General features: G+C 43.1%; 1 protein-coding gene and 1 long non-coding RNA gene across 8 annotated transcripts in view; one reads left to right on the forward strand and one right to left on the reverse strand.

Annotated features, from left to right (window-relative positions):
• LOC142073398 (uncharacterized) overlaps positions 1-7,386 on the forward strand; it is a 54,616-nt gene extending 47,230 nt beyond the window's left edge. The window contains exon 3 of the long non-coding RNA XR_012670253.1: positions 6,263-7,386. This is a non-coding gene — a long non-coding RNA (uncharacterized LOC142073398). The remainder of the gene's footprint in view (positions 1-6,262) is intronic.
• Positions 1-26,180, reverse strand: part of FBN1 (fibrillin 1) — a 217,648-nt gene that overhangs the window by 152,517 nt on the left and 38,951 nt on the right. The gene's annotated exons all lie outside the window — the stretch shown is intronic.

Raw genomic sequence — 26,180 nt, forward strand, 5'->3', positions numbered from 1 at the left:
GGCTGAAGCATTTCTAAAGGAATCCTGCAGGAGACAATTGCCAATTATAGAAGAGAAAAGCTGTTATTTGATACGCAGATTTCTTGGTAGACAACAATGATGGGTATGAAGATACAGAAGAATTATGTGACACTTTAATAGGGTTTCTATCAGATGTATTACTGTAAGATTTGCTTGAGTGTAGACTGGGCTCATAAATCCGTGAAGTTCAGGAAAGAGAGGCATATACCAAGGGCGAATCTCCACAAGCCACCAAAATAAAACCCTCAAAAACATTCTTAGATGGTGTTTTAGTAAAAATATCATTTCCTCTGTTTTAATGAAAGTGGTTGCTAGGTTAGGCTCCCCAGGCAGTGCCCCCAATGCACTGGGATGAATGGAACAAATTTGAGGAAAAGGGGGAAAACAGGAGAGAAAAGGGGTTAGAGAACAGGTGTGAGGGAAACAGGGACAAACAGCCAACAAAGAAAGAGAGAGCATAGGAAAGAAGGATGTAGCAAGGGAGAAAGGATCAAAGTGAATATAACAGGTGGGGAGGCAAACAAGAAGGTGGTGAGGGGAGCAAGAGGAGAGACAAACTATGGGAGTGAGGAGACCCATGGGGAGGAAGAGATGGGGAAAGAAGAAAGGAAGAGATGGGTCAGCCAGCCATGAGGGGCCAGCCAACCAGGAGAGGGAAGCTTGCCAGCAAAGGCCAGCCAACCAGCTAGTTAAAAGGGAGGCATAGCCAGGAGCAGCCAGCCAAACAAAGCCAGCTAGGAAGAGAATCTGAATACCAAGCTGACCCCAACAAATCTTGGTTCCACCCTGGGAGTGGGCTGCCTTGCCTTAATGGATGTGATTTTTAAGGAAAGGAAGGGTCAAAAGCAAGGTTCTGTTCACATTCTGTCCAGCAGAAAGGTATCAGCTTAAGAAATGCATGAGAATAGAAAAGCACTGTGATGAGTAGATCATTAACATAATACACTAGACTGTCTCATCTGGCTATTTTCTCTGACATATTATGTACTAGCTAGCACTAGGCGACCACATATGAATAAACAAAGTTACATAAATTGCAGCTATTAACCTCATATTTTCCAAAAGGACCATTTCCCATCTGTAGGCAGTTGATTTCCACATTCTTTTTGGCCTGTTCTCCTCAAACTGATGTGGTCCAAATGTTTTGCCCTGATATTATTCTCATACTTGATTGTCAGACAATAGGGAAAACAAATGCTTCACCAGATGAAATAAGAGTTAAAGGGTTGCAAACTACATCAGGAATGGCTTAATCCAGCTGCAGAGATGACATATGCCATACGTGACATAACCCCCACCCACCCACCTCACACACACAAAATGCAGTAAATTGGCAAATGAAAATAAACCCGAAGTCAGTGAGAATCTATTACTTCAACAGACTTTGAATCAAGCCCATGGTGTTTAATAGTTGGGAACCTGTTCCAGCCAAATCCAACTCTCCCAACCTCTCAGCCAATACAGATTCACATTCCAAAGCAGTGGACATTATGCCTATTAGGGGCCAATTTCTGTCTGGGATTTAAGGCAAAAGAACCATTAAGCTACACGAGAGTACAGGAGCTTCCCATAATTGTTGGGAAGAGAGTGGAGAAAATGGAAAACAGGATGGGGTTAACCAGTGATAAACCAGACCTCTTCAAATTGAAGTGTTAAGGAGAGTAAGCTTATAGAGTGCAGTACAGTGTATACAGTTCCTCTGCGGGAGCTCTGGCATCAGCCTGAAATGCAAGGTTTAGTAGTTATGGTGCCAATTCAAACTTGTACTTAAAAAAAAAAAATTCACTATAAGTTTGAAAGTAAGTTTTTGGTTTTAATTTGTAACTGAATGGGAACATTTAGGGATCTAGATGGCTACTGATACACACACATCAGCCCCAGAAATGTTAATGGCAGAACAGACTATTTTCATAGAATCATAGAATATCAGGGTTGGAACGGAGCTCCGGAAGTCATCTAGTCCAACCCGCTGCTCAAAGCAGGACCAATCCCCAATTAAATCATCCCAGCCAGGGCTTTGTCAAGCCTGACCTTAAAAACTTCTAAGGAAGGAGATTCCACCACCTCCCTAGGTAACCCATTCCAGTGTTTCACCACCCTCCTAGTGAAAAAGTTTTTCCTAATATCCAACCTAAATCTCCCCAACTGCAACTTGAGACCATTACTCCTTGTTCTGTCATCAGCTACCACTGAGAACAGTCTAGAGCCATCCTCTTTGGAACCCCCTTTCAGGTAGTTGAAAGCAGCTATCAAATCCCTCCTCATTCTTCTCTTCCGTAGACTAAACATCCCCAGTTCCCTCAGCCTCTCCTCATAACTCATGTGTTCCAGTCCCCTAATCATTTTTGTCGCCCTCCGCTGGACTCTTTCCAATTTTTCCACATCCTTCTTGTAGAGTGGGGCCCAAAACTGGACACACTACTCCAGATGAGGCCTCACCAGTGTCGAATAGAGGGGAACGATCACATCCCTCGATCTGCTGGCAATGCCCCTACTTATACATCCCAAAATGCCATTGGCCTTCTTGGCAACAAGGGCACTCCGTTGACTCATATCCAGCTTCTCGTCCACTGTAACCCCTAGGTCCTTTTCTGCAGAACTGCTGCCGAGCCATTCGGTCCCTAGTCTGTAGCGGTGCATGGGATTCTTCTGTCCTAAGTGCAGGACTCTGCACTTGTCCTTGTTGAACCTCATCAGATTTCTTTTGGCCCAATCCTCCAATTTGTCTAGGTCCCTCTCTATCCTATCCCTACCCTCCAGCGTATCTACCTCTCCTCCCAGTTTAGTGTCATCTGCAAAGTTTAGTGTTATCCACACCACCCTCCAGATCATTTATGAAGATATTGAACAAAACCGGCCGCAGGACCGACCCTTGGCGCATTCCACTTGATACCGGCTGCCAACTAGACATGCAGCCATTGATCACTACCCGTTGAGCCCAACAATCTAGCCAGCTTTCTATCCACCTTATAGTCCATTCATCCAGCCCATACTACTTTAACTTACTGGCAAGGATACTGTGGGAGACAGTGTCAAAAGCTTTGCTAAAGTCAAGGAACAACACGTCCACTGCTTTCCCTTCATCCACAGAGCCAGCTATCTCATCATAGAAGGCAATTACATGAGTCAGGCATGACTTGCCCTTGTTGAATCCATGCTGACTGTTCCTGATCACTTTCCTCTCCTCTAAGTGCTTCAGAATTGATTCCTTGAGGACTTGCTCCATGATTTTTCCAGGGACTGAGGTGAGACTGATTGGCCTGTAGTTCAGTATTTTGACTGATACTGAAAGTTACAGCTGCATTCACACCAATATTGTGGGAAAAGTGGGGCTTTAAAAAGCAAAGCAAAACAAAAACATCCCATAAAACAATAGAAAGCCCGTAATTTGGGACACTTCAGGGGCAGAGAAAACTTCCTCCTAATGATCACAGTTATTTTGCATTCTGTCCAAAAGGCAAGTTCCCAGAAAGTATGCCATTTCTCCATATCATTCCTGTTAGGGGGTGCTTGGGTTAGGAACAGCCATGAACCCTTATTTTAATAATTAAGCTTCACTTTTCATGCCGTGCTTCTGATAGATAAATTGGAATTACAAAAATGTTTTTAAAGAATTAAATTGTTTAGTGTTATAAAATAAAATCAGCTTGATGTGGTTAGACTGCCCTTAAACACAGCTTTTATTAGTGTGTGAATATACTGTAAGCCTAAATTACAAAGATAATGTAGTTTAGCCCACATGTTTAAAATGAGAACCACCAGACTGGAACTCTCACTTGGCAGGAAGACTGCTTTGACACCCCTCCCCCCCTCCAATTCACTTAATTAGGAATGAGAAATTGAATCAGTATCTTTTAAATAGCCAATTAAAACCCTGTTCATACAATGATCTTGTTGGTTTTTCACATAAATCTTCATGCTTCTGTTTTCAGGAAAGTAAAATACAGCATGCATGTTGCATGTCTGGAACCAAATACTGCTCATGGCTGGATGCATGGGATCCCACTGACATCAACGGGTGCCCTGTATTTTTAGAATGTCCTTATGTGTAGGATGACCAGATGTCCCGATTTTATAGGGACAGTCTGATTTTTGGGTCTTTTTCTTATATAGGCTCCTATTACCCCCCACCCCCATCCCGATTTTTCACACTTGCTGTCTGGTCACCCTACCTATGTGCAGTTGCAAACCAGGTTCAGGTTTGATTACTAAAAGATGCAGTGCCCTCACTGAAAAAAGAACTCAGGACTTTTCCATACACCAAAGTCAGGGACTGATCCAAAGCTCACTGAACTTAATAGAAAAATGTAATGGGATCAGGCTCCTAGTAAGAAATGCGTACATTCCCTTTGTAAAGTTAATGGGCTATCTGCTTTTCATTGGTAGCATTGTTTGCGGTACACATGCACACGCTGCGTTCTTACATTTCTATATGTGACCTCTAATGCAAACATGAACATCCCAACAACACCTATTTCTAAAGCATACACATAACACGAAAAAGACATGGTTTTCAAATGCAGGGTACTAAGCCCAAAATAAAGAGTAGACGGCATTATCGGCTGTAACAGTAGCATACCCACTTAGTTTGCCATCATTTTAATACAGTATCTTTCCCTACCCATAATCACTAATTTTTTAAAAGACCTAAATCCCCCTGACCAGGTAATGACAATCCCCATCTGGCATCCTGAGCCTACACAAAAAAAGAGAATCTTCTTTGCTAAAAGTGATTTAATATTTGTAATTGAACATGTCTTACATGTATCCAAAATGCCTGTGCCTATTCACAGAACAAGGTGCCTCCAACTCCCTTACACCCCTCACTGGAGTCGGCTGACATAAGCATCCAGGCTTCATTTCCCCTGACAGTACAGAATTTCTGTATCTGAGTCTCAAAAAAAAACAAAGTGCCCATGTGTTCTCATATACGACCAATTCCTTTGTGAAACGCATGTAGAATTTATCCTCTGGATATGACAAAATGAAGAGTTGTGAAATAAATGCAAGCCAGGCCCGTGGGGCTTGGGCACCATTTTTCAAATGACAAATCATTATTTCTTTTGGTATTCACTGTTATTGTGTTAATCACCTTGAATTCTTTTGTGATTTCTTTGAATGCACATGCCTAGGAACTCAATTTTACTTAACATTATTTAATGCAGAGCTGGTATATGAATATTTTTACAAGATTACGCATTTATTTATGAAGAGAGGATTAAAAGCTTCATATGTGTAAACACCTTACCATTTATTTGAATGTGTTCATGGGGACTAAAAGTAGTACCATTAAAGGGAAACTAGATAGTCATGAAGATATAGTGGTACTAACAGGAACACCCCAATAAGGCCACATTCATGAGCCTGGCACTGAAGGAGTTAAAGTCAACTCCTGTCTTCTGAGCAAATCAAAACACCTCAGGTGAAATCCTGCTTCTCACCCCTCTCTGAAGTCAAAGACAAAACTCCTATTGGCTTCATTGGGGCCAGACTATCGCTCCTGGTATGTTTAGAAGACAGCTGAACCTTTATAACAGCAGAAATACTTCACATCAGTTTAACAAAGAGAAATGTATTCCAGTCTGGGACTGATGTGAACAGCAATAATATATGCTGAGGAAAATTGTTATTATTTCTATTCAAAATTCTAAACAGCTGTTTTCAAGGCAGATTAAAAGATTTTTCAGCATTTGGACACGACGCAAGAGCTTTATCTAATACATACTTTGCATTTGAGTCTTTGTTGAATTAGAAATTTAATAGAGCAGCTGAGTATTTTAAAATCTTTTGGAAGACGTAAAAAAGGGATGTGAACTCTAGCACACCCTGTAAAACATAAATTTCTTACCAAAAGAATATGTTATTCATGTGCACTGTACATTAGGTCAATTATTACTCACTTTCTTTGGAGAACCACCAAGTGTCTCCACCCTTTATAACAGAGCACACTGTAATCAACTGTAATAAGAAGAGCAGAATCATTCTCACACACATTGGTGGCTTTGGTCTTACCCCCAAGAAGTTTAATCAAGAGTCTACAATTTAATTTGACATAATTTTTACAATTTTTTAAAAAATAAATTAATTAATTTATTAGAAATAGTAAAAATCCAGAGGATTTTTTTTAACTGGCCTCAAATTTAAACAATCCAGTTATTCAATGACAAATTATATAAACACCTCTTCTACTACACTTCTTTAGTTTCCACTAACCTAATTTACCCTCTCATCTTCCTTTCAGACAGCAGCCATAATAAGAAGTACTTTTTCTTTCCTATACGGATGTCAGCAAATAGCTGAAACATTGGTGCTAGATTCAAGGTGGGTTTCTAAAAACATAACTCCCTGGACTGTATTTGGAACTAATTTTGCTCCGTTAATTTAGTACATCAGTTTTCTTCCATGTAGCCATGTCTTATTAGGTTGCTGTTGGAACAAGAAGGAAAAAACGATGGGACTATTTCATCAGACCATGGTAGCATGAGACAGAAAGCATGCCCCCTCACTTTGTCCACTCTGTCTCATGCCAAGAGAAGTATTTCACATGATTTAGATAACCACACAGGTTAACTACCCAGCTAGGTAGCTTGCAGAGGCTTTCATCTTTTATTGCTTATGCTTGTGTCCAAATAATGTTTTTTACAGAACAGCCATTCACATGAATAGAATGCATCTCTATTAGTTTCCCTCCCCATTAGTTTCTCGTCTAATATTCAGTCTAAACTCCTTATCTCTGCCTTCAATTAAATCTCAGGAAAAACTTCCTAACTGTAAGAACAGGAGGACAATGGAACAGATTGCCTATGGAGATTGTGGAAACTCATTTACTTGAGGTTTTCAAAAGTAGGCTGGAAAACCAGCTGTCTTGGATAGTTTAGACACAACAAAGCCTGCATCTTGGCAGGGAGTTAGACCAGATGACCCTTGCGGTTCCTTCTAACCCTATGGGTCTATGATTCAAAGCTCTCCACAGCTCCGCCCCTGTTTATGGTACATCTACACAGCCCATGGTAGCGAGTCACAGAGTCCTAGGGAGGGGCTGGGCTTCATAGCCTGAGCTCCAGCCCAAGCCCAAATATCTGCACAGCTATTTTTAGGGCTGCAGCATGAGCCTGCAAGCCCAAGTCAGTAAACCTAGGCTCTGAGACTCACTGCCATGGGCTGACATTTGATGTGTAGACGTGCCATGAATGTCAAAAGCTTTGAGCGTAAAACTGCTCCCTCAGCCCCTCTGTTATTGATTCCACACTCTTTTGCCTCTCTTTCCCTCACCTGTTTCTGTCACCTTTATGATACCCCTTACTAATGGAATGACCTTCCATTTCCAGTCTGCAACATTATCTGAATAAAATATGACCGTGTGGATCATTGTTGCTACCACTGTTACATAATAGCAACAAATCTTATATAAAAGTGTGTCAAGTAAGGAGTTGATAGAAAAGTTATGATTTGTTGAATATGATTATGCTATTTATATGCATGTATCATTTTTGTATCTGAAGTTATGAATATAACTATGTACCTGTATTTTAAAAGTTTGCTCATGTGGTAACAACAACAACAAGGTATTTAGCTTGCACATCTTGAAGGGACTATTCAAGTTAAATGGCTCATCAAGGAGCACTTAACTCACAATGGACCAAGGGAGATACCTATCTACACTTAATAGACTTTCCTGTGAACCTTCTATCTGGAATAAAGGTAATGGCTTCTGCTGTGACTAAGCGAAATCATGCATGGACATGTGACTTGCCAATGTGACTCCAAACACCATCTTGTTACCTGTAATTCTCCACAGTGAGAACAATGTGTTTCCCTTCAGTTGGCAGAAGCTATAAAAGGCCCCGGAAACATCTCCATTTTGCCTCTTTCTTGCTCAAACCTCTGGACTATGAACTTACATTAATGGGAGCATTCTAACCAAAGGACTGAGGACCTTCCAATGATTTGGAAACAACCAGAGACTTAACTTAACAAGCCAGCAATTTATTCCATCACTGCTACAAGCCTGATCCAAGAACTCTGCAAGTATTGTATGTATTTAATTCCTTTAACCAATTTTAACTCTCACCTTTTTCTTTCTTTCTTTCTTTCTCTTTCTTTCTTATAAATAAACCTATAGATTTTAAATACTAAAGGACTGGCAACAGCATGATTATTGGGTAAGATCTAACTTATATATATTGACCTGGGTGTGTGGCTGGTCCTTTGGGATCAGAAGAACCTTTTGTTTGATGAAACTGGTTTTAAATAACCACTCATCTTTAAGTCTAGTGTCTGGGTGTTGAGTCCAGGACTGGAATGCCCAAGTAGACTGCTTTTCTGACTTCTTGTTAGCCAGTGTGGTGAAACAGGTTTCAGAGGAACAGCCGTGTTAGTCTGTATTCGCAAAAAGAAAAGGAGTACTTGTGGCACCTTAGAGACTAACCAATTTATTTGAGCATGAGCTTTCGTGAGCTACAGCTCACTTCATCAGATGTTTACCGTGGAAACTGCAGCAGACTTTATATACACACAGAGAATATGAAACAATACCTCCTCCCACCCCACTGTCCTGCTGGTAATAGCTTATCTAAAGTGATCAACAGGTGGGCCATTTCCAGCACAAATCCAGGTTTTCTCACCCTCCACCCCCCACACAAATTCACTCTCCTGCTGGTGCTAGCCCATCCAAAGTGACAACTCTTTACATAGTCAAGTCAGGCTATTTCCTGCATAGATCCAGGTTTTCTCACATCCCCCCCCCACCCCCATACACACACAAACTCACTCTCCTGCTGGTAATAGCTCATCTAAACTGACCACTCTCCAAGTTTAAATCCAAGTTAAACCAGAACATCGGGGGGGAGGGGGTAGGAAAAAACAAGAGGAAACAGGCTACCTTGCATAATGACTTAGCCACTCCCAGTCTCTATTTAAGCCTAAATTAATAGTATCCAATTTGCAAATGAATTCCAATTCAGCAGTTTCTCGCTGGAGTCTGGATTTGAAGTTTTTTTGTTTTAAGATAGCGACCTTCATGTCTGTGATTGCGTGACCAGAGAGATTGAAGTGTTCTCCGACTGGTTTATGAATGTTAGAATTCTTGACATCTGATTTGTGTCCATTTATTCTTTTACGTAGAGACTGTCCAGTTTGACCAATGTACATGGCAGAGGGGCATTGCTGGCACATGATGGCATATATCACATTGGTGGATGTGCAGGTGAACGAGCCTCTGATAGTGTGGCTGATGTTATTAGGCCCTGTGATGGTGTCCCCTGAATAGATATGTGGGCACAATTGGCAACGGGCTTTGTTGCAAGGATAAGTTCCTGGGTTAGTGGTTCTGTTGTGTGGTATGTGGTTGTTGGTGAGTATTTGCTTCAGGTTGCGGGGCTGTCTGTAGGCAAGGACTGGCCTGTCTCCCAAGACTTGTGAGAGTGTTGGGTCATCCTTTAGGATAGGTTGTAGATCCTTAATAATGCGTTGGAGGGGTTTTAGTTGGGGGCTGAAGGTGACCGCTAGTGGCGTTCTGTTATTTTCTTTGTTAGGCCTGTCCTGTAGTAGGTAAACAGTAGTTTACTTTTGTTGCTGATTTGGTGTATCTCATGGGAGAATAACCACCAGTTTTGGGGTGTGGCTGCCCTATTTCTCAGCTGTTTGTCCTGAATTTGGTATTCTCAGTTGTGATCCACGGAGCCACAGTGACACACTCATAGGGTAGGTCTACACTGCGATCAAAATCCTGCAACAGTCAGTCTCAGAGCCCAGGTCAGCTGACTCAAGCTTGTGGGGCTCAAACGGTGGGACTAAAAACAGCAGCGCAGATGTTTGGGCTGGCCCAGGCTCTGAGATCCCCAAGCCCAAACAATACACTGAAATTTAATAGCCCCGCAGCCCCAGCCCGAGTCCCATGAGAGCTGGCCCAGGCCAGCCTCAGCCATGCCACACATCTTTTGTTGCAGTGCAGACATAGCCACAGGGTAAGAAAGGTCCCCTTTCTTCTATTTGTTTATATAGTTGTAGCTGACTTCACTTTCCCTCTAAATCAGGTCAGTTTTTTTAACCATACCCAAAATGTGGCCACTCTAGCCCTCTCTCAGTATTGCAGTGTGGGAAAACTTGACTGTCCCCCAAAGTTGACCATCCAAAGGACAAAGAAAGTTGGTCATAGGATTGTGGGATACTTTTGGCAGACTCCCAGAGAACGACTCCAGTGGGGCTGTGGCCACACTGCAAAGCAATAGGGCTTGAACCCTGGGTCATGCCTTGATTCAGGCTCAGATCCTCCACCCCTGTGGAGTCTTGGAGCCCTAGGTCTGAGCCCTGAGTTAGCACAATTTGTGTGTGTAGATGAAAGGAATGGGTAGGCTTAAGCCTGAGTTTGAACCCTAGGATTACACTGCTGTGTAGACAGAGCCAGTGAGATTTGGGCTCTGACTCACCCACTCCCCCACCCCCAGCAGGGTCCTAGGATCTGGGTACCGAGGGCTTGCTGACCCAAGTCAGATTGATGCGTGTGTGGACAGGAGGAGGACTTGAGCTCAAATCTGTTTCAGAGCCCAGTCTTAGTGTGCAGTACAAACATACCCACAGATTCCAAAGGCAGAAGGTACCATTGTGATCATCTAGTCCGACTGCCTTTATAACACAGGCCATAGAATTTCCCACAGATAATTCCTAGAGCATTTCTTTTAGAAAAAACATCCAATCTTATTTTAACATTGTCCATGATGGAAAATCCACCACAACCCTTAGCAAATTTTTCTAAATTGTTACCCTCACTGTTAAAAATGTAAGCTTTATTTTCACTCTGAATTTGTCTCGCTTCAATTTCCCCAGCCACTGTATTTGATTATATTATTCTCTGCTAGATTGAAGAGCCCGTTACTAAATATTGGTTCCCCACATAGGTACTTATAGACTAATCAAGACACCCATTAACCTTCGCTTTGTTAAGCTAAATAGATTGAGTTCATTGAGCCTATCACCAGAAGACATGTTTTCTAATCCTTAGTCATTCTTGTCACTCTTCTCTGAACTCTCTCCAATTTTTCAACATCTTTCTTGAATTGTGGACACCAGAACAGGACACACTACTGCAGCAATGGTCACACAAGTGCCAAACAAAGGTAAAAATCTCTCTACTGATAGTTGAGAGTCCCCTGTTTATGCATCCAAGGATCGTATTAGCTCTTTAGCAACAGCATCTCCCTGGGAGTTCATGTTCAGCTGATTATCCACCACAAATCCCAAATCTTTTTCAGTCACTGCTTTCCAGAATAGAGTCCCCCATTCTATAAGGATGGCCTACATTCTTTGTTTCTAGATATATACATTACCTTTAGCCATATTAAAATACATAGTGTTTGCTTGCAGCCAGGTTACCAAGCAATCCAGATCTCTCTTTATAAATGATCTGTCCTCTTCATTATTTACCACTCCCTCAATTTTTGTGTCATCTGCAAACTTTATCAGTTAAGATTTTGTTTTTTTCCGGGTCACTGATAAAAATGTTAAATAGCACAGGGCCAGGAACTGATTCCTGAGGGACACCCACTTGATGACAATTCCCCGTTTACAGTTACATTTTGAGACCTATCCATTTGCAAGCCTTTTTATCAATTTAATATGCTCCACGTTAATTTTATATTGTTCTAGTTTTAATTGTTCTAGTGCATTACTAAGTCAAAGGCCTTACAAAAGTCTAAGTATATGTTACATTAACACTATTGCCCCTATCTACCAAACTTATCTCATTAAAAAAAATTAAGTTAATTTGCCAGAATCTATTTTTCATAAACCAATTTTGATTGGCATTCATTATATTACCCTCCTTTAATTCTTTATTAATCGAGTCCTATATTAGTTGCTCCATTATCTTGCATGGAATCTATATTAGACTGACAGATGATATGGGTCATCCCATTTACTCTTTAAATAGTGACACAACATTAGTTTTCTTCCTGTCTTCTGGAATTTCTCCAGTGTTCCATGAAAATCAACATTAATCGTCCAGTCAGCTACTCAGCCAACTCTTTAAAAACTCTTGGATGCAAGTTATCTGGATCTGCTGATTTTAAAATGTCTAACTTTTGTTATTCCTGTTTAACAGCCTCCTTAGGTACTAGTGGAATGCAAGAGTGTTATCATCATCCTCTGATGAGACTACATCACCTGTTTTTTCCCAAATATACCCAAGAAATATATATTGAACACTTCTGCCTTTTGTGCATCATTATTGATGATTCTGCCATTCTAGTAATGGACAGATATGATTGTCGACTTCTTTTGTTCCTAATATACTTAAATTCCTTATTATTGTCCCTAACTTTGCTGGCCACATATTTCTTCCCCTTTCTTCCATTTGTCCTATATATATAAAATAGGAAGTGAAGGCAGATATAGATATTTGCCTTCACTTCCCCTCTAAATCAGGACGGTTTTTTTTAACCAATATTCCTCCTTCCTGAATTGTGAGATTGTTGGTTTTTGGGTATCTAGTAAGGTGTTTTTAAAGGATTCCCAATTATCAATTACATTTTTCTGGTTAAATGCTTCCTCCCAGCTGATCTGGCTCATGATTGCTTTCATTTTTGTGAAGGTGGCCTTTTTAAAGTACCAAGGGGGTGTGTGTGTGTTACTGGTGTGCACTTTATTCTGTTTGCACATTATAAATGTGATCAAATCATGATCATTTGTACCTAAGCTACAATTAATTTTTAGTTCTGTGATCAGTTCCCCTTTATCTTTCAAGAGGAGGTCTAATATAGAATTCCTCTGTTTTGGTTGCAAAAATTTTTGAGTTAGACATTATCTTCTGTAGTATTTAGAAATTCCAAGGATGTTTTAGTACTGGCAGCATTAAACCTCCAGCATATGTCACTCACGATCCCCACAATCACACAGCTTTTTGTCCTACACATTGTAGATAGATGTGTAAGGGGCTGGTCATCCTATTCCGTAGTGTGATTTGGTGGTCTCTAGCAGACACCAACTAATACCCCATCTTGTACTAATCCACCTCACTCTCCTCAGTCAAATCCCTCCTGAAGACCCCCATAAGAACTAATTCATGTTATTCAAATCTCCTCTCTTCCCCAATTATTATGGAATAGGGCCAGGGTCAAGGAAGATGATAAAAAGGAAGTAACATTTTAAGTTATGCCCAACTTCTGATCATTCAGCATGTTTTGCCCTTATTCTCTCCTGTGTACTAAGGAAGATGCTGTGACACTATTGACTTGAACTGGGACCGTGTAGAACATTGTTGCAACCAAGACCCTGTAGTGGCACCAAATCTTGTACAAAGGGGGTCAAATAAGGTGTCTAAGACAAGGTTATGGTTTGCTGGTTATGATTATGCTATCTGTATGCATGTATCATTTTTGTATTTAAAGATATAAGTATTGGCTCTATACCGGGGGCGGGCAAACTTTTTCACCTGAGGGCTACATTGGGTTTTGGAAATTGTATGGAGGGCCGGTTAGGGGAGGGGGTTGTGCCCCCCCCCAGGACTCCTGCCCCATCCAACCTCCCCTGTTCCCTGATGGCCCCCCCAGGACCCCTGCCCCATCCACACACACCCCCACTCCCAGTCCCCTGACCGCCCCCGGACCCTCGCCCTTAACTGCCCCCCGCCGCCCCATCCAACCCCTCCTCTCATTCCTGACTGCCCCCGGGACCCTGCCCCATCCAACCACCCCTTCTTCCTGTCCCCTAACTGCCCCCAGAATCCCTGCCCCTGACTGCCCCCTGCTGCCCCATCCAAGCCCCCCTCCTTCCTGACTGCCCCCATTCAACCCCCTGTTCCCACCCCGACCCCTATCCACATCCCCGCCCTCTGACCACCCCCTTGAACTCCCCTGCCCTCTATCCAACCCCCCGCTCCCTGCCCCCTCACCGCGCTGCCTGGAGCGCTGGTGGCTGGCAGCTCTACAGCCGCGCCGCCCAGAGCACCGGGTCAGGCGGGCTCTGCAGCTGCGCTGCCCCAGGAGCTCACAGCCCCACCACCCAGAGCCTTGCGACGCACAGCTCGCTCCCCTGCCTTCGGGGGAGGGGAGACAGCAGGGGAGGGGCCGGGGGTGAGCCTCCCGGGGCAGGAGCCCAGGAGCTGGGCAGGAGGGTCCCGTGTGTGGCCCGTGGGCCATAATTTGCCCACCTCTGCGCTATACTGTCTGTATTTCAAACTAGTGCTATGCTTCGGGTGATACCTCAGACAAGTTGGTGTCAGCTCTGCGTAGCCTGCTTGACGGCCCATTAAGGGCCATCAGCCATACCAGGGGTCAGCAACCTATGGCACGCATGCCAAAGACTGCACGCGAGCTGGTTTTTAATGGCACGCTGCTGCCTGCCGAGTCCCAGCCACCAGCCCCACTCAGCCTGCTGCCGAACCCAGGCCGGGATCCCGGCAGGCAGCAGCATGCCATTAAAAATCCTGCCTGCCCCGGCCCGCTCTTCTCCGCCCCCCTCCCCTCCCCCTGGGCAGGGTGAAGAAGCTTGGTCCTGCCGGCTGCTGCTGCAGAGCAGGCAAGCTCCCCTCCGCCTCTTTGCTGGGTTCCTGCCCCTCCTCCTCTCCCTCCCTGCCCCATCAGCTGATGGCCCTTGCGAGGGAGGGAGAGGGAGAAGCAGAGCCACGAGGAGGTGGGGATGGGGGGTTGGAATCAGGGCATATCCCCTCCAGCCCCCTGCTGTGAGCCGCTCAGGGCAGGGGGCTGGGACCACCCCTACGACTCCAGCCCACACCCCGAGCCCTCTGCCGTGACCCCTGCACCTCCCCACACACCCTCCCAGCCCTCTGCCCTGACCCCTGCACCCCCCCACACACCCTCCCAGCCCTCTGCCCTGACCCCTGCACCCCCCTCACACACGCCCTGACCCCTGCACCCCCCTCACACACACCCAGCCTCCTGCCCTGACCCCTGCACCCCCCATGACCCCAGCCCTGACTCCAGCACCTCCTCACACACACACACAGTCCCCCCACAGCTCTTGCCCTGACTCTTGCACCCCCTCACATGCCCCCAGCCCTCTGCCCTGACTCCTGCACCCCCCATACCCAGCCCCCCCATACCCCACGTCCTGACTCTTGCACCCCCCACATTCCCATTCCCACCCCCACCCCTCGCACCAAACTGGAGCTGCCCAGGTAAGCACTCCACTTACTGGCACTGGTGGTGATACTGGGAAACTGGAGTGTCTAAGGGAATTGCTTGTGTGACTTGTTGTTAGCCAGCGGGGTAAAACCGAAGTCTTCCCTGTTTGGCTGGTTTGGTTTGGCTTCGTATGCAAAGGAACCCCAGCCTTGGGCTGTAACTGCCCTACTTTAAGCAATTTGTCCTGAATTGGCACTCTCAGTTGGGTCCCACCAGAACCAGCACCGTTACAGATGCACATCTTCAACATCATACTGACATCATACTGGTATCTTAAATCTCGACCAACAAATCAGCTTTTCACCTGTATTGCTTGATGCCTTGCTCCATCTACCACAGGCTTGTTCCTTGAGTTGTCAGGGGCACAAGGCAAAGGTGAGATGAGGTTCTCTCCCCCTCAGATTGCAAGCAGGAGGTCCTCTCATAGGGATGAACAAGTAGCATAGGAATGTTCAGCCAATAATAGTGAGAAACTGAATGTATACAGCAGAGATTCGGTCAACAAATAACACAAGGTAAACATTTGAGAGGCTGCTCTGGTTCTTCTGTCTCTTAAGAAAAATTAAAGTTCCCACCCTTCTTTGTTCTTTCTTAACACCCTGACCCAGTTCAATTTTTCTTCTTTCCCATGTGAACACTGGCCCTTCTGGCTGCTCTAGCTTATATCAGTGCCATCTCTGGACCCTGAACATCCTGGAGATAGAGAGAGATGTAAATGTGACTTAGAGCCCCCTTTGCCTCTCCTCCCTCAGCTGTATCAAGGGGGAGCTTGGCCCAGATGAGGATAAAGCCCCAAACATACAAACACATAGACTGTAACTACACAATAGCAGAAAGACAGACCTCAAATAATGCCAGTAAGTCTGGTGTTGAGAAGGAGTACAGGCTCCAAAACCAAGGTAAACATCAAGTAAAGAATGAAAAGTGAGTCTTTCCTGGCTTGTTGGCTTCTCTAACACACAGTTTCTTGCACGTCATTGGCCTGCATCCGACACTCTCTTCCCGACTGAAGAATGTTAGAAATGAAAATGAAAGGCCGACTACTTTCCCATTGGCTTTACAGTGATTACATGATATCAATTGCTCACGCCAGCCAAGAACCACAGTAAGGAGACACCAGCCCAGCAAATCCAGGTAAAGGCAGGACCCCAAACTGTCTTTCTGTGTGTGTGCTGCAAAACTGTTACATTTGCACACAGCTCTGCAGATACAGCCTATCCTCACAGAGCAGCAAACAAGTTAGAGTGGTATGGCAATGTTGTCTCAACTGTCTCCTTCTAATCTAAAATCTGTCCATAGCATGAAAACAGGTCTTTAGCAGGTATCTCTGTATTTGTTTACTTTACCACATGACCCTTAGTTTTCTATTCCCTCTCTGTGGATATAGTAACTAGAAGGCAGTTGTGTTAGTCTGATTTCTTCAACACATTGCTGTTCCTTATAATAATGGTCACAAGGTGAGAAAAATAAAGACACCCAAGTTCTTCTCAGCTACAGGATGAGTATGAACAATAATGGGAATTGTGCTCTTAAGAGAAGAGAAACACTTCATTCACATAGGAAAATCACTTCAGAATTACTCTAATTATGCCAGAATGATTCCTGCCCTGTCTTTGTCACCAAAGCTCACTCACACAGTCTGTCTCATTGTGCAAGAGTAGGGTGACCAGACAGCAAGTGTGAAAAATCGGGACGGGGGTAGGGGGTAATAGGAGCCAAATAAGCCCCAAATATCGGGACTGTCCCTATAAAAAATCAGGACATCTGGTGACCCTATGCAGGAGCTGCCCTCTGGGCATCTAGTCAGACAATTTAGGAAAGCTCTTTTCTTGTTTTACCTAGTATCAAGGAGCACTGATTTCAGATAAGATTCCAACCTCCTTTTTAGGACTTCTATAGATGGGGACACTCAGGAAAATTAAATCTGAATTAATTGTGTGGATTAGTTAAACAGCATTAAAGACCTGTGGACACTCTCACTTAGAATTAACAAGGCTTTAATTCGGTTTAGTTTAATTCACTCCTTCACCTTTTGGTAAATATTCCTTCCACCACCCAATGAGTCAGAGCCAAACACCAACTTGGCACAGAGAAAGTTTTAACCAGGGTTCCTGAAATGATGCTGATTGTGGTTGGTCATGTCTGCGCTTATAGCTAATTACGTTCAGCACTGGTTCAGCTTCACCAATTGCTGACAATGATTGCCACAAACACCTGTGCTCAACCTGGGGTCCCATTTCAACTGACTTCCAATATCAGGCCACAAAATAAACATGTATGGAATGATCTTCCCAGGCCCACAGCACCCAAGGAGACTACTCCTTCTATACCTCTCAGCTGTTGCATCAAAGGAAAACATGAAAAAGTGTTAACTGTAGTCCTCAGTTACCAAGATAAGTTCCACCGATACCCTGCCCCAATCCTGACCTATTATTATCCTATGACCAGTCTCTAAACACAACAATGTGGTTGGCTTTACAGCGCAAAGTAATGCACACTGGAAAATGTAATCCCAACTATACATACAAAACACTGGGGTCTAAATTAGCTGTTACCACTCAAGAAAGATCTTGGAGTCATTCTGGGTAGTTCTCTCAATGTGCAATGACAGTCAAAAAAAGCTAACAGAATATTAGGAACCATTAGCAAAGTGATTGATAATAGGACACAAAATATCATAATGCCACTATATAAATCCATGGTACATCCACACCTTGAATACTGAGTGCAGTTCTGGTTTCACCATCTCAAAAAAATATATTAGAATTGGAAAAAGTACAGAGAAGGGCAACAAAATGATTAAGATATGGAACATCTTCCATATAAGGAGAGATTAAAAAGACTGGGGCCAGTCATCTTAGAAAAGAAATAACTAAGAGGGGATATGATACAGGTCTATAAATCATTAATAATTTGGAGAAAGTGAATAAGGAAATGTTATTTACTCCTTCACATAATACAAGAACCTGGAGTCACCCAATTAAATTAATAGGCAACAGGTTTAAAACTAACATAAGGAAGTAGTTCTTCACACAATGCACAGTCAACCTGTGGAACTCATTGCCAGGGGATGTTGAGAAGGCCAAAAGTATAACTAGGTTAAAACAAATAATTAGATAAGTTCATGGAGAATCAGTCCATCAATGGCTACTAACCAAGATGGTCAGGAAGGCAACCCCATGCTCTGGGTGTCCCTATGCCTCTGACTGCCAGAAGCTGGGACTGGACAACAAGGGATGGATCACTTGATATATGCCCTGTTCTGTTCATTCCCTCTGAAGCACCTGGCACCAGCCACTGTCGGAAGATTGGATACTGAGCTAAATTGGCCATTGGTCTGAGCCAGCATAGCCATTCTAATGTTCTTATGCTCTAATACAGCAGTTCTCAAATTTTAGCAACCCAAGGACCCCTATATTGATTTAAAATTTGTCGTGGACCCCTCCACCCCTCCCACTCAGCCCCAGGCCCCACCCTCACTCCACCCTCATCCTCCAGGCCCCACCCCCACCCACTTCTTCCCGCCTCCGCTCCACTCCTGCCCCTCCTCTTCCCCGCCTCTTTCCACCCCCTCCCCCGAGGGCACCCCATCCCCGCTTCTCCCCTCCTTCCCAGTATCTCCTACATGCTGCTGAACAACTGTTTCCCAGCATGCAGGAGGCCCTGGTAGGAAGGGAAAGGAGTTGATCAGTGGGGCCAGTGGACCCCCTAGTGTACCCTTGCAGACCCCTGGGGATCCGCAGACCCCAGTTTGAGTAACGCTGTTCTAATACATTGGTTTATCAAAGATCCCCAAAATATATGGCTCAAAAGTAAAATCAATGGCACCACAAATGGGAAGTTTACCGGTGTAAATCTCACTGATGCCAATAGGCCCTAAGACTACATCCCCTACACATCAGTCGGAAAGCAGGTTTCCCCCTCCCCCATCAACCATTGTAACTTTGTCAGCTTGAATTTTTTAAAACTAGCTGTTCCATATTCAAGATTTTATTAGGCAAGTTCATTAGGTATTGTCAGCATAACATGTGCTTTCCCTTCACAGCACTCAATTAATCATTGCTCCACTCACTGGATAGCACAGCACATGCACAACAGAGAACTCAAAACATTCTGGATTATGAACACACTGGCAACGTGGGCACTAGATCTTTCTTGGACTGTTAAAGTGTTCCACTGATGCCATTAGTTAGGTCACAAATTATAGGCAAATGCACATTTGTGTCAGGTTCTCAAAGCCAAAGTATTATTTTGAAATAATGCTTTCTCTCCAGTATTCTTCCAGGTGCCATACACTTTTCAAAATTTATATAAAAATAAAAAAAAGTCATCACATCCCTGGGATCGGCATCACCCTAGAGACCTGCAGACACATTTTTATTCTGTGCTCGGTTTTCGGAAGAAATGACAGCAACTCCCCTGGCCTTGCACAAAGCTTACCAGCTAATACATTAAATGAAGCTAGCATGGGCAAGCAGAGATAAGGAAGGAGTTCTGGGAAGGATGGTGACACTGAGACTGACTGAAGTTCAGAGCTCTGCAGGTGGACACCCTGGCAAAAACAGGAAATACATTAAATAAACTATAATAAAGGGTTGCGATGCCATTTCTTACCTTCCTGTTGAACTCACTACTATTCCTGCAGTGCCAGAATGTCACCCGAGCTGCCAACTTGCTTCCTGCCGGTAGGAAGTGGGCAGCAGCTCAGGCTGAGTGTAGCAGTGCCAGGTTGATACTCCCCTTCCCATGCAGACAGGAATTGGAAGTGGGTGGAGCCTTGGCTATACTCCTCTCAGTGTACCAGCCAGCACAGCTGAACTGGTGCAGAGTGGGGCTGGAGTAGCTTATTCCCTCCCCTCCAAGTAAGGGGGAAGCAAGGACTGTATTGTTGCTCCTTCATTCACAGTTCAATTCCTGCTCTGCTCCTGGGTCAGCTCAGGATAAAAATCATGGCTGATAGCATTTACGGATGACTCAAAGATTAGCAGAATGGTCAATAATGAGAACAGGGCAGTCATACAGAGCAACCTGGATTGCTCGGTAAGCTGGGCCCATTCAAGCCAGTTGTATTTTAAGACAGCCAAATGCAAAGGTATATGTAACCCATGCTTCTGTCGCATGTTTGAATAGGAGAAGTCATTTGCGGGGGGGGCGGGGGGAGGGTGAGGATGGGGAAGGGAGCCTGCCAGAAGAGTGGACCAGCTCTCTCCTAACTCCAGCTACTATGGGACTAGCTGGTAAACAAAGGAAAAAGGTCACAAACCCTTGAAGAATGGTTAGTAAGGTATCCCCAAGGATGGGAACCAATTCCACTCTAAAAAGGCATCAAACTCTTCAGTGCTGGATCCAGAGGGAGACAGCCATACCAGAGGGAAGGTGAAAATCTCTGTGCCTAAGGGGTGATGCTCACAGGGCTGCTTTTACTAATTGCAGCAAGAAGATAATCACAAGGAAGAGGATACCAGCCTATTTACAGAATTAGGCTCATGCTGCTTTTCAGCTCAGGACAGTATGGGCACATTAATGCCAAATCGGTAGTGCATATTTTAAATGCCTAGGATTTGTGGCCTATGTACCGTTTTGGTACGGACAATATCGGTATGCCTGATGCTACTATTTTTTGTTTGCATAGGTAGAACCCTGTAAATCTGCGGATACCCACTTAATATCCACGGACCATGTTTGTGAATCGCGGATCAGATGTGGATACAAATTTTGTATCCACACAGGGCTCTATGTGCAGTATTTGCTGTACTGCTGCAACAATAAGTTTGTGTTTAGATTTCTGAGGAGTCTTAAGTAAACCCTCAAAGCGTCCTCTTATAAACTTAAAGATTTGTTTTACTGTGAGCAGCTTTGCTACACTGTGGTGTCTTTATTCCAAACTGGAGCATCCACGACTGTCCAAATTTGCTTATTTATCTTATATGTTATCATCCACAGGTGGGAGCTCTGCTGTGAAACCAGACTGAACCCGCTCACTATTCCTACAGTAAAATGGAATTAGAGTGGGTACTTCTGTAATCAAAGTTTAGTGGGTTACACATACATCTAGCAACAAGGAATGCAGGCCACACCTAATTAATTAATCTTTAAATATTCATGGTAAATAGGCCCAATGGCCTGTGATGGGATGTTAGAGGGGGTGGGATCTGAGTAACCCAGGAAAGAATTTTTTGTAGCATCTGGCTGGTGAATCTTGCCCATGTGCTCAGGGTTTAGCTGATCGCCATATTTGGGGTCAGGAAGGAATTTTCCTTCAGGGCAGATTGGAAGAGGCCCTGGAGGTTTTTCACCTTCCTCTGTAGCATGGGGCACAGGTCACTTGCTGGAGGATTCTCTCCTCCTTTAAGTCTTTAAACCATGATTTGAGGACTTCAATAGCTCAGACATAGGTGAGGTTTTTCGCAGGAGTGGGTGGGTTAGATTCTGTGGCCTGAGTTGTGCAGGAGGTCAGACTAGATGATCATAATGGTCCCTTCTGACCTTAGTATCTATGAATCTACTCAAGGGGGTGGGGGGGCTGTGTACTGTAAAGCAGTGACTCTGAAAAGGATTTCGGGGTGATACTGAATGAGCAACTCAACATGAGCTCCCATTCTGGTGCTGTCACAAGAAGAGCTTTTGTAACCCTTTGGTGTATACACAGGAAATGAGCAAGTAGGAGTGGGGAAGTGATTATACCTATGTACACGGCCTTGGCGAGACCGATATTGCAATACTGTGTCCCATTCCAGTGCTCGCATTTTACAAGGCTCTTGAAAAACTGGAGAGGATGCAGAAAAGAGTCACAAAAATGATTCGAGGCCAGGAGGAAATTCCATACAGTGAGAGACTTACAGAGCTCCAGCTGTGTACCTTATCAAAAAAAAAAAAAAACCCAAAAACTTAAGACTGAGAGGTGACTTGATTATAGTGTATAAAGATATTCACAGGGAGAAAAACAACATATTTAAGGACTATTTAATCTAGCAGAGAAAGGCAGAATAAGAACCAATGGCTGCACACGACAGCCAGATAAATTCAAATTAGGAATAAGGCTCAGATTTTTAATTAGGGTGATTAACCATTGGAACAAACTACTGAGGAAAGTCCAAAGTCTTCAGATCAAGACTGGATGTTTTTGTGGAAGACATGCTATAGCTAAACATAAGTTATTGGGCTCCATACACAGTAATTGGGTAAAATATAATGGCCTGTGATACGCAGGAGGTCAGCGTAGAAGATCCAATGGTCCCTTCAGGCTTTAGACTCATTAAATCTATGAGCTATATGCTGCCCTTTACTAAGGGCAGATTGTAAGACTGACACAGAAATACAATATTTATAAGTAGCATATTTTAAACAGTAAAAAGGCAAAACCCATTTGGGTAGGGCTTTGCCTCTTCATTAATGACTGGTTGGCGGTAAAGCCCTTTAGTCCAAATGTCCATCATCTGAGATGAAATGCTTGTGCTAGGGATCACTATTGCTACTGTTGTCATCATCATAAGCTGAACCATAAAGTAAGAACATGAACTAAAAATAAGGTAAGGATTATTATATGTGTTAATGGTAAAAGTTATACCACCAATTAAAACTGGGGATCAAACTTTCAAAAGCACCTAAATGACTCAGGAGCCTAAACCTCATTTTCAAAAGTGGCTTATGCAATTCAGAGTCTAAATCTCACTGAATTTCAGTGGGACATAGGAGCCTAGGTGCCTACATCACTTTTGAAAATGTGACTTAGTCACTTAGGTGCTTTTGAAATTCTTACCCTAGATTCTCAGCTGCTGTAAATGTGTTACAGCTGAGGTACTGGCATCGTGATGTGAAGAAATCCTGCACTGCTTGAGTCCTGTATTGTAGCTTTGCTGCGGAGAGAGGATTTTAGTCTCCATAAGTCTCTATCCAGCTGTTTCCTAACCACTATGTGCACTTAAAATAAATATATTAAAAGAAAATTTAAAAAGAGAATAAATGAGAAATGTGATTTTCAGAGTAAACTGTGGAGAACTGGAGCACTGCTACAGCACAGGAATGTTCTCTCTAGGGCAGCAGTTCTCAAACTGTGGATTGGGACTCCAAAGTGGGTCATGACTTTATTTTAATGGGGTCGCCAAGGCTGGCGTTAGACTTGCTGGGGCTTGAGGCTGAAGCCAAAGTCTGAGCCCCATTGCCCAGGGCTGAAGCCCTCAAGCTTTGGCGCCCCCCAGGGCGGTGGGACTCAGGCTTTGGTCCCCCTTCCCGGGATCATGTAGTAATTTTGGTTGTCAGAAGGGGATCACAGTGCAATGAAGTTTGAGAAACCCTGCTCTAGTGCAAAACCACACAGGTGGCAAATGGATGCACGGGAGAGCCCTATGATAAATTTTTACGTTAGAAGTACAATATATTGTATTAGGACTTGAATGACAATCAGTAAATGAGCTGGCTAGATGAGTAACTTAACTGTCCTATACTGTCTGTGGCTATTGATATTTATAATTGAATTTTGCTGATCTCTGTTGCCCAAAGTTCAGTTAAAGAGTTATGGATATTTGTTTTAAAATAAATATGTAATTTTAAGACTTCTAGTGGTGTTCATTTTTAACAATTGTAGAGGTTTATTGGTTACTTCCCCCAATCCTTAGGCATTAAAACCTTTTTACGAAGAGAAATACTCAACCCTGCTTTCTTTACTCAAGTAAAATGCCTATTAATCTCAACAGGAGTTTTGTCTGGTTAAGGAGTGTAAAACTAGCTCTTTATTTTATAGCAGAGCAGAGTTTGGAGACAGATCTTTCTCTTAGGGCTCTTTCCTTTTCAGACCTTATTTAGGCCTCTTTTCTTTTCCTACAGCATTGCTCCAGAGTGCCAAACAGTACATGCTGTCACTGAAAAATATAAAATCCACTCAGTCATTATTCCTGAATTTCCCAAGGCTAACTACAAGTGTGAATGTGGCTGTTGTAACGGTTCTTAAGTAGTTATTTCCTATCTTCTTTTGCAATTTTTATGCTGAAATTAAATTAGGAAATTATTTCGAAATGCAATATTTACTGTACAAAAGCATTGACTTTGATAGGGAAAACATTAATCAACTTTGTTGCAAGGGGATATGACAGGATAGTTGCACTGACCATTCTGACAACCTTTGCTTAAGATCTGTCTTCATTACAGATAACCCCCATTTTGCAGCTGACCTACACACAATTGTTCTATTTGAAAATGCCCTTGTCAGTTTATCCTTGCATCAAATATGATCTATGATGTTTCCGACGAGGGTCTCTTTCCTTTATTAGAACTGATCATTATTCAAGTTTCAGATCATTTATTTAAAAAACAAACAAAAGAAAACCACCCTCATATACTGAACTATTTGGAGATCATATGCATTGGAATTTCACTACTCTGTCTCTTTCTGTTGCAGTTGTAACAAAACTTGCAGCCTAACGGCTCAATAAAGGGGAAAGGGGAAGTATGAATGGAAAATATTCACATAAAATTTCTTGGTGATTCACAAAGAAAATATTTGTTTTCACAGCAACAAATCAAGTGATTCTAGGTACTTGTGCTTTCTTATATCAAAACACAAAGGCCCAGAGCAGAACGAACATTTTTCTCCATAAATGGCTGCATGCATAGTTAAATAGGTTCTCGGCCTCATTTATTCATTCTTTTTATTATTTTAACCCCAGGAGTTATCATTTAGGAAGCCAAACACCTCTCCAGCCAAAGCTCCTACAGAAATTCCTTTTTCTCGGCTATTGTATATTCTAGGAAATATGTACTGAGCAGTAAGCTGAGAGGTACCTGAAATGTAGGTAACTGGGGACTATATTTGTAACATTGGTAAAAAGTCAAAATACAGATGAATGAATGTTCATGCTCATCATGGAGGCCAGAGATGTATCTGTATGGAGACAGCTCAAAAGCAAAGAATAGTCATTCCTTCAGTTCCTTCAGTGCATGAAACAATCTGATCTTCATAACACAATACACCTCTATACAGATTCCTCCAAATTCCTACAGGACTTCACAGAGTGCAAATCTAGCAGTGCAAGCTCTTCAGGGAAGTTACATTCTTCACCTATCTGCACTGTGTATGTAAGTCATATCAGTACTAATGTGAAAACCTACAGTCAAGCAGGCATGGACTTCCCTTCTTGTATATAATCTCAGCAGAACCCATTGATGTAATTATGTCCCTGTACACAAGGCTTCTTAGATACTAAGGGCCAGATCATGTACAACAGAAGTCAATGGGAGTTTTGTCATAGCCATCAATGAAAGCAGAATCCAATCCTTAAGTAATAATTATGAGTCACCCACACGCGTACCCCAAAGGAACTGGTAAAGTGCTCAATCTTTGCAGGATTAGGATCATAATTTGGGTAACAAAACTCCAAGAATTATTTCAATCCATTATTATTTTTAAAATATCTATATTACAATTTATGACGTCTGTCTGCCTAAATTGATACAGTTAATTGCTGATGATGGGTCCCATCTTTTCTACACTGAACACAATGTGGAAACCTTGATTTTCACTTGAATTTTTGCACACCTCTACCAAAACAATTTTAAAAAACCCCAAAACCTAAAACCCAGTACATCACTGCATATCTAGAGGTCACTGGCCTTAACAGCCTGTAGATAAGGTAGAGGTTTTTATAATGAAAATCTTTGTACACTTTATTGTGGCATTTGTGAAAAAACACAGGAATTCCTGTTGATTTGGTGGAGGGTTGTTTGGTTGATTTTTGTTGTTGGGTTGAACTGGAGTGTGTGTGATGGTTTCCCTTCTCCAAACAGAGCCTTGAATTCAACGAGAATTTAAAAACGCCTGACACTATGGATGAAGAATTAAGCTCCTCCCAGAAGCCCTAAGTCCCTCTGCACTGAAGCATATGTATCATGATCAGCTTTATGTATATCTCTTAATAAGCACTTTTTAAAGATGCTATTTAATATCTGGCGATTCACAAGGTATAGAATAAGCAACAATATATGGCTAGTTAGGTATCAGATACATATATGCAAGGAACAGAACAATGG

Source organism: Caretta caretta, chromosome 10, assembly GCF_965140235.1.
Source record: "Caretta caretta isolate rCarCar2 chromosome 10, rCarCar1.hap1, whole genome shotgun sequence".
Lineage (NCBI taxonomy): Eukaryota > Metazoa > Chordata > Testudines > Cheloniidae > Caretta > Caretta caretta.